Below are 10,125 nucleotides of genomic sequence, written 5' to 3'. Positions count from 1 at the left end.
ACCCGGCGAGAGTGTTCCATCCCTCCTCCCTCTCGTTCGCCTTTCGACAGCTCAAAGGACGTTGTTTTCGGCGCGCGTGTCACGTTACACACAGCTTTTCGGCTGCATCTGCCGGTGATAAAGCGAGCGGGGCAGAAGCGCCACTCTGGAGGCCCGCTGGTGTTTCCTGCTCTGTCTTATCGCTCGCTCGCACGGCCCCACCACAGCCCCGACGCTTTGGAAAGGCTGCGTTTTTTGTCTCTCTGAGTCTGCGACGAGATAGGAAGATGGGAAGAGGCCTTCAGAGAATGCCGGAGAGCATCGGCGTTGACGCAGGCCCTCTCCCGGCTGTGGCCGCGCGCCAAGGAGGCCCTGACGTCGCCGCAAACGATTCGGCGCTGTGCATGCGCGGCATGTGCGGCTGTGTTTGTGTGTGTCGGCGAACGCGTGCCCGGGAAAATGCGTGCGATGCGTGAGTGCGTATGTGTGTCTGAACATTTCTGTGTGTGTGTGTTAGAGAGAAAGAGAGCGTCTGTCTGTCACACATTTTATTTACACCGGTGACAGAAGCCAGGAAACAAAGTGACTGTTTAGGAGTCTGGACTTCGTAGACCTAGTGGAGCTGCTTATAGAGCTCTTGACCTTTGACCTTTAGCAGTGGGATTCAGTAGCAGAAGAGGTCAAATAGCAGTAACCTGTTCTTCCCTGTGTGCTTCCTGTTCAATACTTGAACCAGTGTGACTGATGTCGACTCCCTGGGCTTGACAGCGTTGGTGTTTTAGATGGCAGTGAAGGTACATTGAAATCAATGGGATCGATTCATGGGCTTCTTTGCAGTGTTTCCATTAGTTTGATGGCTGGAGAAAAGAGAACAGGAGAAAGGGAAAACTGCTTTGATTTGCGTGCTAATCGGCTCAAGTCACGTCACTCACCATCGCTTCAAGAATGTTCTGGGGTTTCAATCTCGGAGTCATGGAAGGGCGTTCTCAACGTGATTGAAAAGCCGTGGTGAACGTGTTTCCTCGGCAGCTGGCCTCAAGCTGGGGCATGGTGAGGTGGACCGCGGCCAGTCTCCACTCATCTGCATGAGACTCCAATCCCAGTTCCTTCCAGGAAGAACTCCCCATCACGGGAGAACTGAAAACCTGGCAACACCACAGGGGTTCTAACTCAACATACCTCCGAGAACGAGCCTCAAATCAAACGCTTTCAGCACTGCGTGTGTGTGTGTGCACACAAGAACGTTTGGACCGAAGAAGTCCAAAACCCCAACAAAGCAGTTCCAGGATCCGACATGTCTTGCTTATTTTCTTTGCTCCCCATTTCCCATGTCCCGTCTTGGAAAACCTTGTCAAAATTTCCGAATGGCGAGACTTCCTGAGATCGACTGTGAGGAAGTGACAATCAGCAGAGGAAGGGCTGTGTGAGGGAGAGCAGCTCGCCCCTCAGGGGTCACTGTCGACAAATTAGTTTGTTGACGGGTCGGTGAGACAGGTCATGACCTGGAGGTCAGGTTTCTGCAGGAGCAAGCCCACCAGCCTGCAGGAAGCAGGAGGTCTTTCAATTTAAAGCTCTCCAGAAATGACCAACGCGGTCACAATCTCAGTCGCGGACATCTGTTATTCGTCGACATTTTGGGCAAAGGACTCGACAAAGGCGGGGCGTATCAGGACATCTCTGCCCCCCCCCGAGTAAAGCTGTTATGTAACCGTTACGATCGGTGAGACAGGCTGGATCTGGTGTGTCATAGGATGATCCACTTAAGATGGCTTCAAAGAGAGGCCTTGCTGTTTTCCCTCACCTCAGCAAGCCCACAGGGACCGAGGTATTTCCATCAGGCCATTACCCCCACATTGATCAGGTGTTAATCCCTTCTCCCCCCATGAAAGATCCTAGTCTTTGGAGACACGAAACACACACTCTTACCTTGGTCGGAAAAAAAAGAAGAGGGAAAAAAACAAGCCTTAATGTAATCAACCAGAGTCGTACAACGCCCCTCATTGAGTCCCGGTCCCTCTGAAAGCCTTTGATCAGGAAGCGCTTAGGTTTCACATAAACGCTTGGATACCTCTCTGAGAGGGAGGCGTGCACACGAGGTCTTGGGGATTTGGGCTACTTTAATGTCTGTTTTCAGAGCTTCTCTGTGGTATTCGAGCCAACACGTTAGCTGGAAGGGCAGGCGAGCTATGCTGCGCCACACAGGGAGATGAAGCCTTTACGAGGCTCAGGGAAAGCAGAACGATCTCCAGGAAGAAGAGAAATGTTCTGGCGCTACGGCCAATTGAGGAATCGGTCACTCTGTTACGGAGTTGAGCGTTTCCTACAAACGAACCTCAAACGTTTCGATACGAACCCCAATCGTTTCTTTTGTTACTCAGATATCTTCACGGTTCTGAAAAGGTTTCAAGTCATATTGAAAGCGTTTCACTGAACGGTGCATTCTTCAAACTTGAAGCCTGAACAAACATTGTCAATGTTAAAAGGCATTCTATTTTTATTAGGAAACACCCACCATCCTGTTCATATGCGGTGGGTACGTGTGAGGAGATGTGTTGAAGACGTCAGCAGCTGTTAATTATTCAGTGCCTGCTTGAGAACGCATGCACCTCATTAGCCTTCACATGCATCTGCCTTTTCGATGTTCATTTTTTTTTCCGTCTTCCCAGGGCATCTGTTGCTTAGCCCTCCCAGAACACGCATGTGTTTCCAAGGGCCGATCAAGGGTGTTTAACGTGACCTGATTAAATGGAAACTGAGTCAAACGGGTTTTGGGTGGTGAAAGCCGCTCCACTCCTCTAGGCACGAGTGCCTTTCCACTGCCCTGGGGCTGGGTGTAAACACACTTTTAAAGTCCTCCCAAAGTCCCATGACCACTGTCGGGGCTGTTGAGAAGCTGTGTGAAAAAAAGAGTATATTTAGATGTGTGTGTGTGTGTGTACATGACGTTTGTCGGTGTTTCCGAGTGTTTCAGACCCCGCGAAATCTCACCTAGGTGTCCGCACGGGGTTCGGTCCAGGCTGTAACACGTTTTCCTGCGGTGTTTTCACAGATAGTTGTGCCTTGCCTCTCTTCCACCAGTGTGTTGACAAGTGGCTGACGGGTGTTGATTTGCATGCATGCTCATTTGCAAGGGAAAGTGGCCAAAGATCCTGAAACCAGATGCAACCTTTTGTATTGCACAGTGCATCCATGGCCTCCCATGGTAGACTTGTCCACCTGCACGTCAGCTTGGTGTGCCTCCAAAAAAGAAACGTTGAAGGATTTGTTTCCTATAAGTCTCTCTATCTCTCTCTCTCTGTGAGTTTTGACAGACCATTTTTAACAAAACCACAGAATGCTTCATTACAAAACCCTCCTGCCTATTTCCAATTCTCGACATGCTATATATTTCTGACCAAAATAACAGATCTGACGGCCATCTGTCTACAGTGAAAAAGGACTCCCTCAAGAGTTTCTCAATAAAGGGAATCCCTCCACTGGTTACTGACTGTCAGCCCCTCTTGTTTGCAGTGGCCTGATTATCTAGATGTTTTCCAGAGGCCAGGCAGGACTGAAAGAAGCCACACTCGCACGGGAACGCCTCAGCCTCATGAATCAGAGCAGAGGAAGGTTAAAGGCTCCCGAAGCCGGCACACACACATTTCAGCATGTGTGTGTGCTGTATGTGTGTGTGTGTGCGTGTGTGTGTGTGTGGGGTGGAGGGCAGGGAGGAGGTGGGGGAGGGGGGGGTTGCGCATAATAGGATCAGGGCTTCCATAACTCTGGAGAAGAGCCTATCCTCCCTGGTTTCTGCCCCGTTCAGCCATCAAAGAGAAAGTTTGTGGGTCTGTGACGGCCGGTCAGGGGGTTAAGAGGAAAGTGCATTTTTTCGCTCACAAACTCAATTTCCTTGGTGTGCTGCAGAGGCCAAGCTTTAGAACCTGGGGTATAAAGCCCTTTTAATTTGGCCTGGCGGATCCCCCTGCGCCCCTCATTCTGCCTCCAAAGGGCCTCAGCCCTGACTGAATAGACTCGAGGACCCAGTGGAGGAGGGATGTTTACATCCACCTCTTTCTCCCCTTAATGGACTCTCCACCGTCCGACCCTCCACAGCTGGTCAGAATGACCACCTCCTCTCATGTTTGGGTTTCATGTTTACACTTCATCCACACCCCTGACCCAGCCTTCCTCTCCATCATCACCTAAACATGCATTTCTCACTGGAGGCAGACAGTGGAATAACTCTGCTGCGCTTCAAGGCTGGTCCACTGTCTCTGGACTGTGTGTGTGTGTGTGGGGGGGGGGGGGGAGGTGAGAGGAAGGTTTTCATGTTGAAGGGGGGCTACGCCCAGGCGAGACCCAGACCTGGTCAGTGCCACAAAAGCCCAGGCTTATGTGTCTGCGGGCCTGCCCTGCTTATCCCCCACCTGGTGTGTAAGAAAGGGAGGGAGGGAGGGAGCGAGCACCGGGGGAACCTCCACCTCATTTTGAGAGGGAAGCTCATTGTGGCCCCGTCTCTGCAATGCTATTCGTCATACTTGTCGGGGGCCATGGTTGGTGCAGGGTTAGATAGACAGGCTAAGTCAACACAGACCACAGAGATGCCCAGGGGTCCCTCTGTGTGTGTGTGTGTGGATGGGTTGGGGGGGCTAAATGATTAAATTACAGTTCAAACACGGCCCTGCTTTGGTCCCTGGAGACAGTCCATTAAGGTTACTTCTGCCTCAAAGTGTTTTAAGAAAATGTAGGAATACCACAGTGTGGTATTCCAGAGTATTCAGCAGTGTGTGGGACAGTATTCAGAGCAGCCAACCGTGCTTCTGAATATACATGGCTGCTCTGTTGTGTGAGTGACCACAGGTGATCAGTTACCAGCCTGTCTCTGTGACTGAATGCCTGTACTCGAAACCTTGTGACAGGAACAAGCACATCTGACCGAGGCCACTATGCAGGCTAATTAAAAGAGTCCATTGTCATGTCCTCCTCTATGAGGGCCCGAGATCAGATGACCATGACAGACGATCGCTCAGCGGGGGGCTCGGCGTGGAGGGGGGAGGGGTTGTCGGGCGGGGGTGGGGGGGTTGTGTGTGTGTCGGGGGGGGGGGGGGCTACGCTCACCACCTGCTCTCTGAAACCAGAGCCCCCCGCAATCCACCTGTATCAGTTACTTGAATTCACACACACACTCGCAAACACAGACTCACTCACACACACGGACACGCGCACAGAGACAAGGGCGGACGCGCATTCACGAACATACCGACACACCTGCACACCCTCGCGCACACACTCCATGTAGAGTTCAACTTAGACCGATAGGAAACAGTCCTAAAACAGCACGGACAAGAATTCTAGTGTACCTGTATTAGTTCCAAACTGCAAATGAACTGGAGGCTGAAAACATAAACACACACACACACACACGTGGGCTCGGCCACACACATGGTCTGGCAAAACAGACCAGTTTGAAGAATGGCCATGAAAGTTTATAGCTTTATAGCCATATTAATTATGCTCGCTTGTACTGCACCACACTACAGCACATCAGAACCCCAGCGTGCGGCGGAAACGCTCCCAAACGCAGCCTCCTTGATTATGGTGACATTTTTGGAAACAAATTCATCACAGAACATACCCTGGGCTGTAGAAACACTCTTTCGGAAACAATAACAAACTGGCATACCTGTCATATTTATAAGTCTCCCTGTGACCCCACGGAGACCTCCATTTGTCTTAGCAGGGGGAAAAGACGAGACTTGACTTCACCAGCACTGACACAAAGAGGCCGTGGAGAAAGGGGGGGGGGGAAGGAGAACCTCCCCTCTTTCCCCACCACAGATGGTGGAGAGACTGATATGTGAGTGATGCTGGATAAACACACACGGTGCCGTATTTTACCGCCTGTATCAGGTTGCCAGACATGTTCAGTGTTAACCCCCCCCCCCCCCCCCGCCGCCCAACAGGTTGACGGGGCAAACGAATAGTAGATTTGATCTAATTTCCCTCACCCACCCCCACCCTCAACACACCCCCACGTCAGCGAGGACACAAAGAGAGCAGTCAGTGAGTGCTTCAGCCACACTCTGGTTTCTCATTTGCCTGTCCCAATCCACGCATCCATCAACCAATGACCTGAACCCTCTCTGCTCACATCCAGTTTCATACATGTGTGAAACATTCAGTTCCCCTCCGACACCTCATACGCTTCTCGTTTAGGGCCCTCCGCCATGCTGAATGATCTCTCTCCTCTAGAACCTAGTCCATCTGGAGGATAACGGCTGGTCCAGGGGCCTGGTTCTCCAGCCTTGTCTGCACGCTGGCTCTCTGCGTGGCACTTAGGCGCCTCTAACGATGTTAATAATGGATAGTGCCTTCGCTTCAGCGACCTCCCTGGGTTCAGAGTTTGCCGTGCACCGGGTAGGATAGTTTGTATGTTTGTGAGTGTGTGTTTGTGTTTCACTGGCCACAAAATAGGGATGTGTGTGTTTGTAGGGGTGTGCAGTAGACTGTGGCATCATCAGCAAGTTCCTGAGTACTCTCAGGAATGAACCGTTTTTTTTCTTCCCACAAGCACATAACAGAACAGAGGTGCAAATCTCTACGGTGTGCTTAAGCTTGGCTTTGCTTTTCGTACCTGCTTGAGAATCAACAACATCAACAACATTACTGAGTTTGAGACACAGTGCAGAACAAGGTGATGTGATGGCATTGTTGTTAGAACTCATTATGGGCTTAGATTTCTTTTTGTGCGTGTATGCATGTCTCCAAGTGTGAGTGCGTGTCTGTCTGTGTGTGTGTGTGTCTGTGTGTGTGCTTGTGTGTGTGTGTGTGGGTACTGTACAATACGTCAGAGCATGGGGCCTGCTGTGAGTACAGTAATGAGAGGTGGGGAGGTAAACAAGGTTCCCTCCTCATTTATGTATGCATCAAACAGAAGCAGTGCACGCAAAAGGAGCATGTCTAGATTATTTATTTAGATCTGCATCTTTGAGGCCACAGGCTAATTCTTTCTTCCAAAATGAGACAGGGCTTTCTGGTTCGGGCTGTTACAACTGTCATTAACAACAGACAAAACAGGTGTGCTGGTACAACTACTTATGTTCTTTTTGCATGTGTTTTGTGTTTACCAGACAGGAAACACTTGCATACCTAAGGCAAGGTCAAAGTGAACAAAAAATGACATTCGTCAGTAATAGTTTTTCAGTTCCGTAATCTTCTGGAGAATCAGGAAGAAGAATGCGTGTAGGTCTAACTGTGTGACCGAGGGGAGTTGGAACATGAAGGGAGTGACAAGCCTGATAGAGCCTTCAGCTGCCCAGGCAGGCTGCTCTTCCCCTGGGGAGACTTTAACTCTACCCCCCAGGCCCTCAGGCCTACTTGTTTAGACTACTGTCGCCCTGCTTTCCATCCAAGGGAAGGAACGTCGTGGCTTAATATGAATGCTTCTTTCATCACGTGTCAGAAGCGCTTAGCCGTCGTCGAGAGAAGAGCTGTTCCCTCTCCTTAGGAAGGATGCCTGAAAAAGTTCAAGTCAGAACACATATGTCTGGAAAGTCTCCCACCCTCAGACGATCTTAATTGCAAATTCTGTGTGTTGTCTACTCTGGTCACGCTTCAAAGTCTCAAGTCTCAAGTCTTTATGAATAGCATGCAAACCATTTGTGAAATTCCTTTTGATCATCGACAAACAATGGTCATTTCATGAGAGCCACCAATTCATCTTTGAAACTCAAAACCATTTCTTATGTCTTTTGCAGGCCACTATTTCTTATGTTCTGAGGCAAAAAAGACGTTTCGAAACGTCTGGCTTATCCCTTTTGCAGACACCAGAGGAGAGTTAGTAAGGAGGTAGGACACACCAGAGGAGAGTTAGTAAGGAGGTAGGACACAGCAGAGGAGAGTTAGTATGGAGGAAGGACACAGCAGAAGAGAGTTAGTATGGAGGAAGGACACAGCAGAGGAGAGTTAGTATGGAGGAAGGACACAGCAGAAGAGAGTTAGTATGGAGGAAGGACACAGCAGAGGAGAGTTAGTATGGAGGAAGGACACAGCAGAGGAGAGTTAGTATGGAGGAAGGACACAGCAGAAGAGAGTTAGTATGGAGGAAGGACACAGCAGAGGAGAGTTAGTATGGAGGAAGGACACAGCAGAGGAGAGTTAGTATGGAGGAAGGACACAGCAGAGGAGAGTTAGTATGGAGGAAGGACACAGCAGAAGAGAGTTAGTATGGAGGAAGGACACAGCAGAGGAGAGTTAGTATGGAGGAAGGACACAGCAGAGGAGAGTTAGCATGGAGGAAGGACACAGCAGAGGAGAGTTAGTATGGAGGAAGGACATAGCAGAGGAGAGTTAGTATGGAGGAAGGACACAGCAGAAGAGAGTTAGTATGGAGGAAGGACACAGCAGAGGAGAGTTAGTATGGAGGAAGGACACAGCAGAGGAGAGTTAGTATGGAGGTCTGCCAGTGCTCCCTGACTCAGGTGCAGCGTGCCTCAGAGGTGTTTTCTCAGACTCTTACTGGGATTAAGGGGTTCTCTCCTGCAATCCAGAGGAAACCCAGCTCTGATCCCACCACAGGCTGCACTGTGGGGACCGCGGCTCTGCATGTGTGGGACTTTGAAGGCGAGTACTCTTGTGTGCGAGCTTGGAAGAGAGAGCGTGCTGGAGGATGTGTCTGGGAGCGCGTGTGTTTGCGTAAGTGCCTAAACCCAAGACACGTAGAGCGCTCTTTCGGCGCGGACCACCGGCGCGCTCCTCCTTCAAAGCCAGCTTCTCTGAAGCCCCGCGCCTCATCGCTAGCTGCGTGCGTCAATGCCTATCTGATGCCCTGGCTTCACACTCTCTGGGGCGTCCATGGTTGTTTTGACCCGAGCAGGCTCAGCGGTGTGTGTGTGTGTGTGTGTGTATGTGTGTGTGTGTGTGTGTGGAGTATGGGTCTGGGTGAGTGTGTGTGTGTGTTTGGAGCGGGGGTCTGTGTGTGTGTATGTGTGGAGCAGGGGTCTGGGTGAGTGTGTGTGTGTGTGTGGAGCAGGGGTCTGTGTGTGTGTGTGTGTGTGTGGAGCAGGGGTCTGGGTGTGTGTGTGTGTGGAGCAGGGGTCTGGGTGTGTGTGTGTGGAGCAGGGGTCTGGGTGTGTGTGTGTGTGGAGCAGGGTCTGGGTGAGTGTGAGGAGTCTTAGTCAGGGCTCAGGGGGGATGAGGGTGGGCGGAGCTGGGCAGGTGTCCTCGTACACCGGCTGCTACCTTGGCACGCACACACAGATGGGAGAAGTTATAGAGTCTGTGTTTGTAAAACTGTGTGTGTGTGTGTGTGAAGGAGCGATAGAGTAAGAGAGACAGACAGAGAGAGAGAGCGCAAGAGAGAGAAAAATATGGAGAATAAAGGATGGAGCGAGAACATCAATGCCTGTCTTTCTGCGGCGGATCTCTCTCGGTCTTTCAGAATCGACCACATGTGTTCCGGCTAACAGGAGAAGCAGACATGGTGTTTTATCTGCTCATGCCATGGTTATTAAGCTGAGTGGTGTTTGACAGGGGTGGTCTCGGCCTATCCCACAGCAGATGTGGCTGTTTAATTTCCTTCCATTTCTGGAGTTGAGAAATGATCTTTGTTCCTTACCTTGACAGATCTCACTGGGAAAGGAATTTTCAAATCAAGTTAGCAAATGGACATACTGTAGGTTTTGTTTCTTCTTCCCCTAGGTCGAGGGCATTTTGGTGTATCTTCTGTCAAAAACAAAACAATAAACAATTCACGATTTATTACAGTATGTGTTGCAGTTGGAACTGTACTGTAGTAACCGTACTGTACTGTGCACAATATGAAGAAACACTTCTTTTTGTGAAGTCCTGATGCTCGGAAATGAGTCAGTGTTAGATGAAGTTACTGACAAGCAGACAGAGAGAGAGACAGGGAGGTAGAAAGAGTGGGGAGAAATGGTGGTAGCTGTGAGAGATGGAAAGAGAGGGAAAAAGAGAGAGAGACAGAAAGCGGGGGAGAGGGGTGAAGAGGGAGGGACACAGAGAGAGAGAGGGAGGGAGGGAAAGAAGAGGGGATAAAGAAGGGGGAGAGGGAGGGAGGGAGGGAGGGAGAGAAAGAGAGAGGATGAGAGTGGAGGGAGAGAGAGACCACAAACTAAGCTCCCCTCCAGCCTACTTCAGTGGTCGCCA

Source organism: Osmerus mordax, chromosome 10 (genome assembly GCF_038355195.1).
Source record: "Osmerus mordax isolate fOsmMor3 chromosome 10, fOsmMor3.pri, whole genome shotgun sequence".
In the NCBI taxonomy this organism is placed as follows: Eukaryota; Metazoa; Chordata; class Actinopteri; order Osmeriformes; family Osmeridae; genus Osmerus; species Osmerus mordax.
This window is presented reverse-complemented; position numbering follows the sequence as displayed.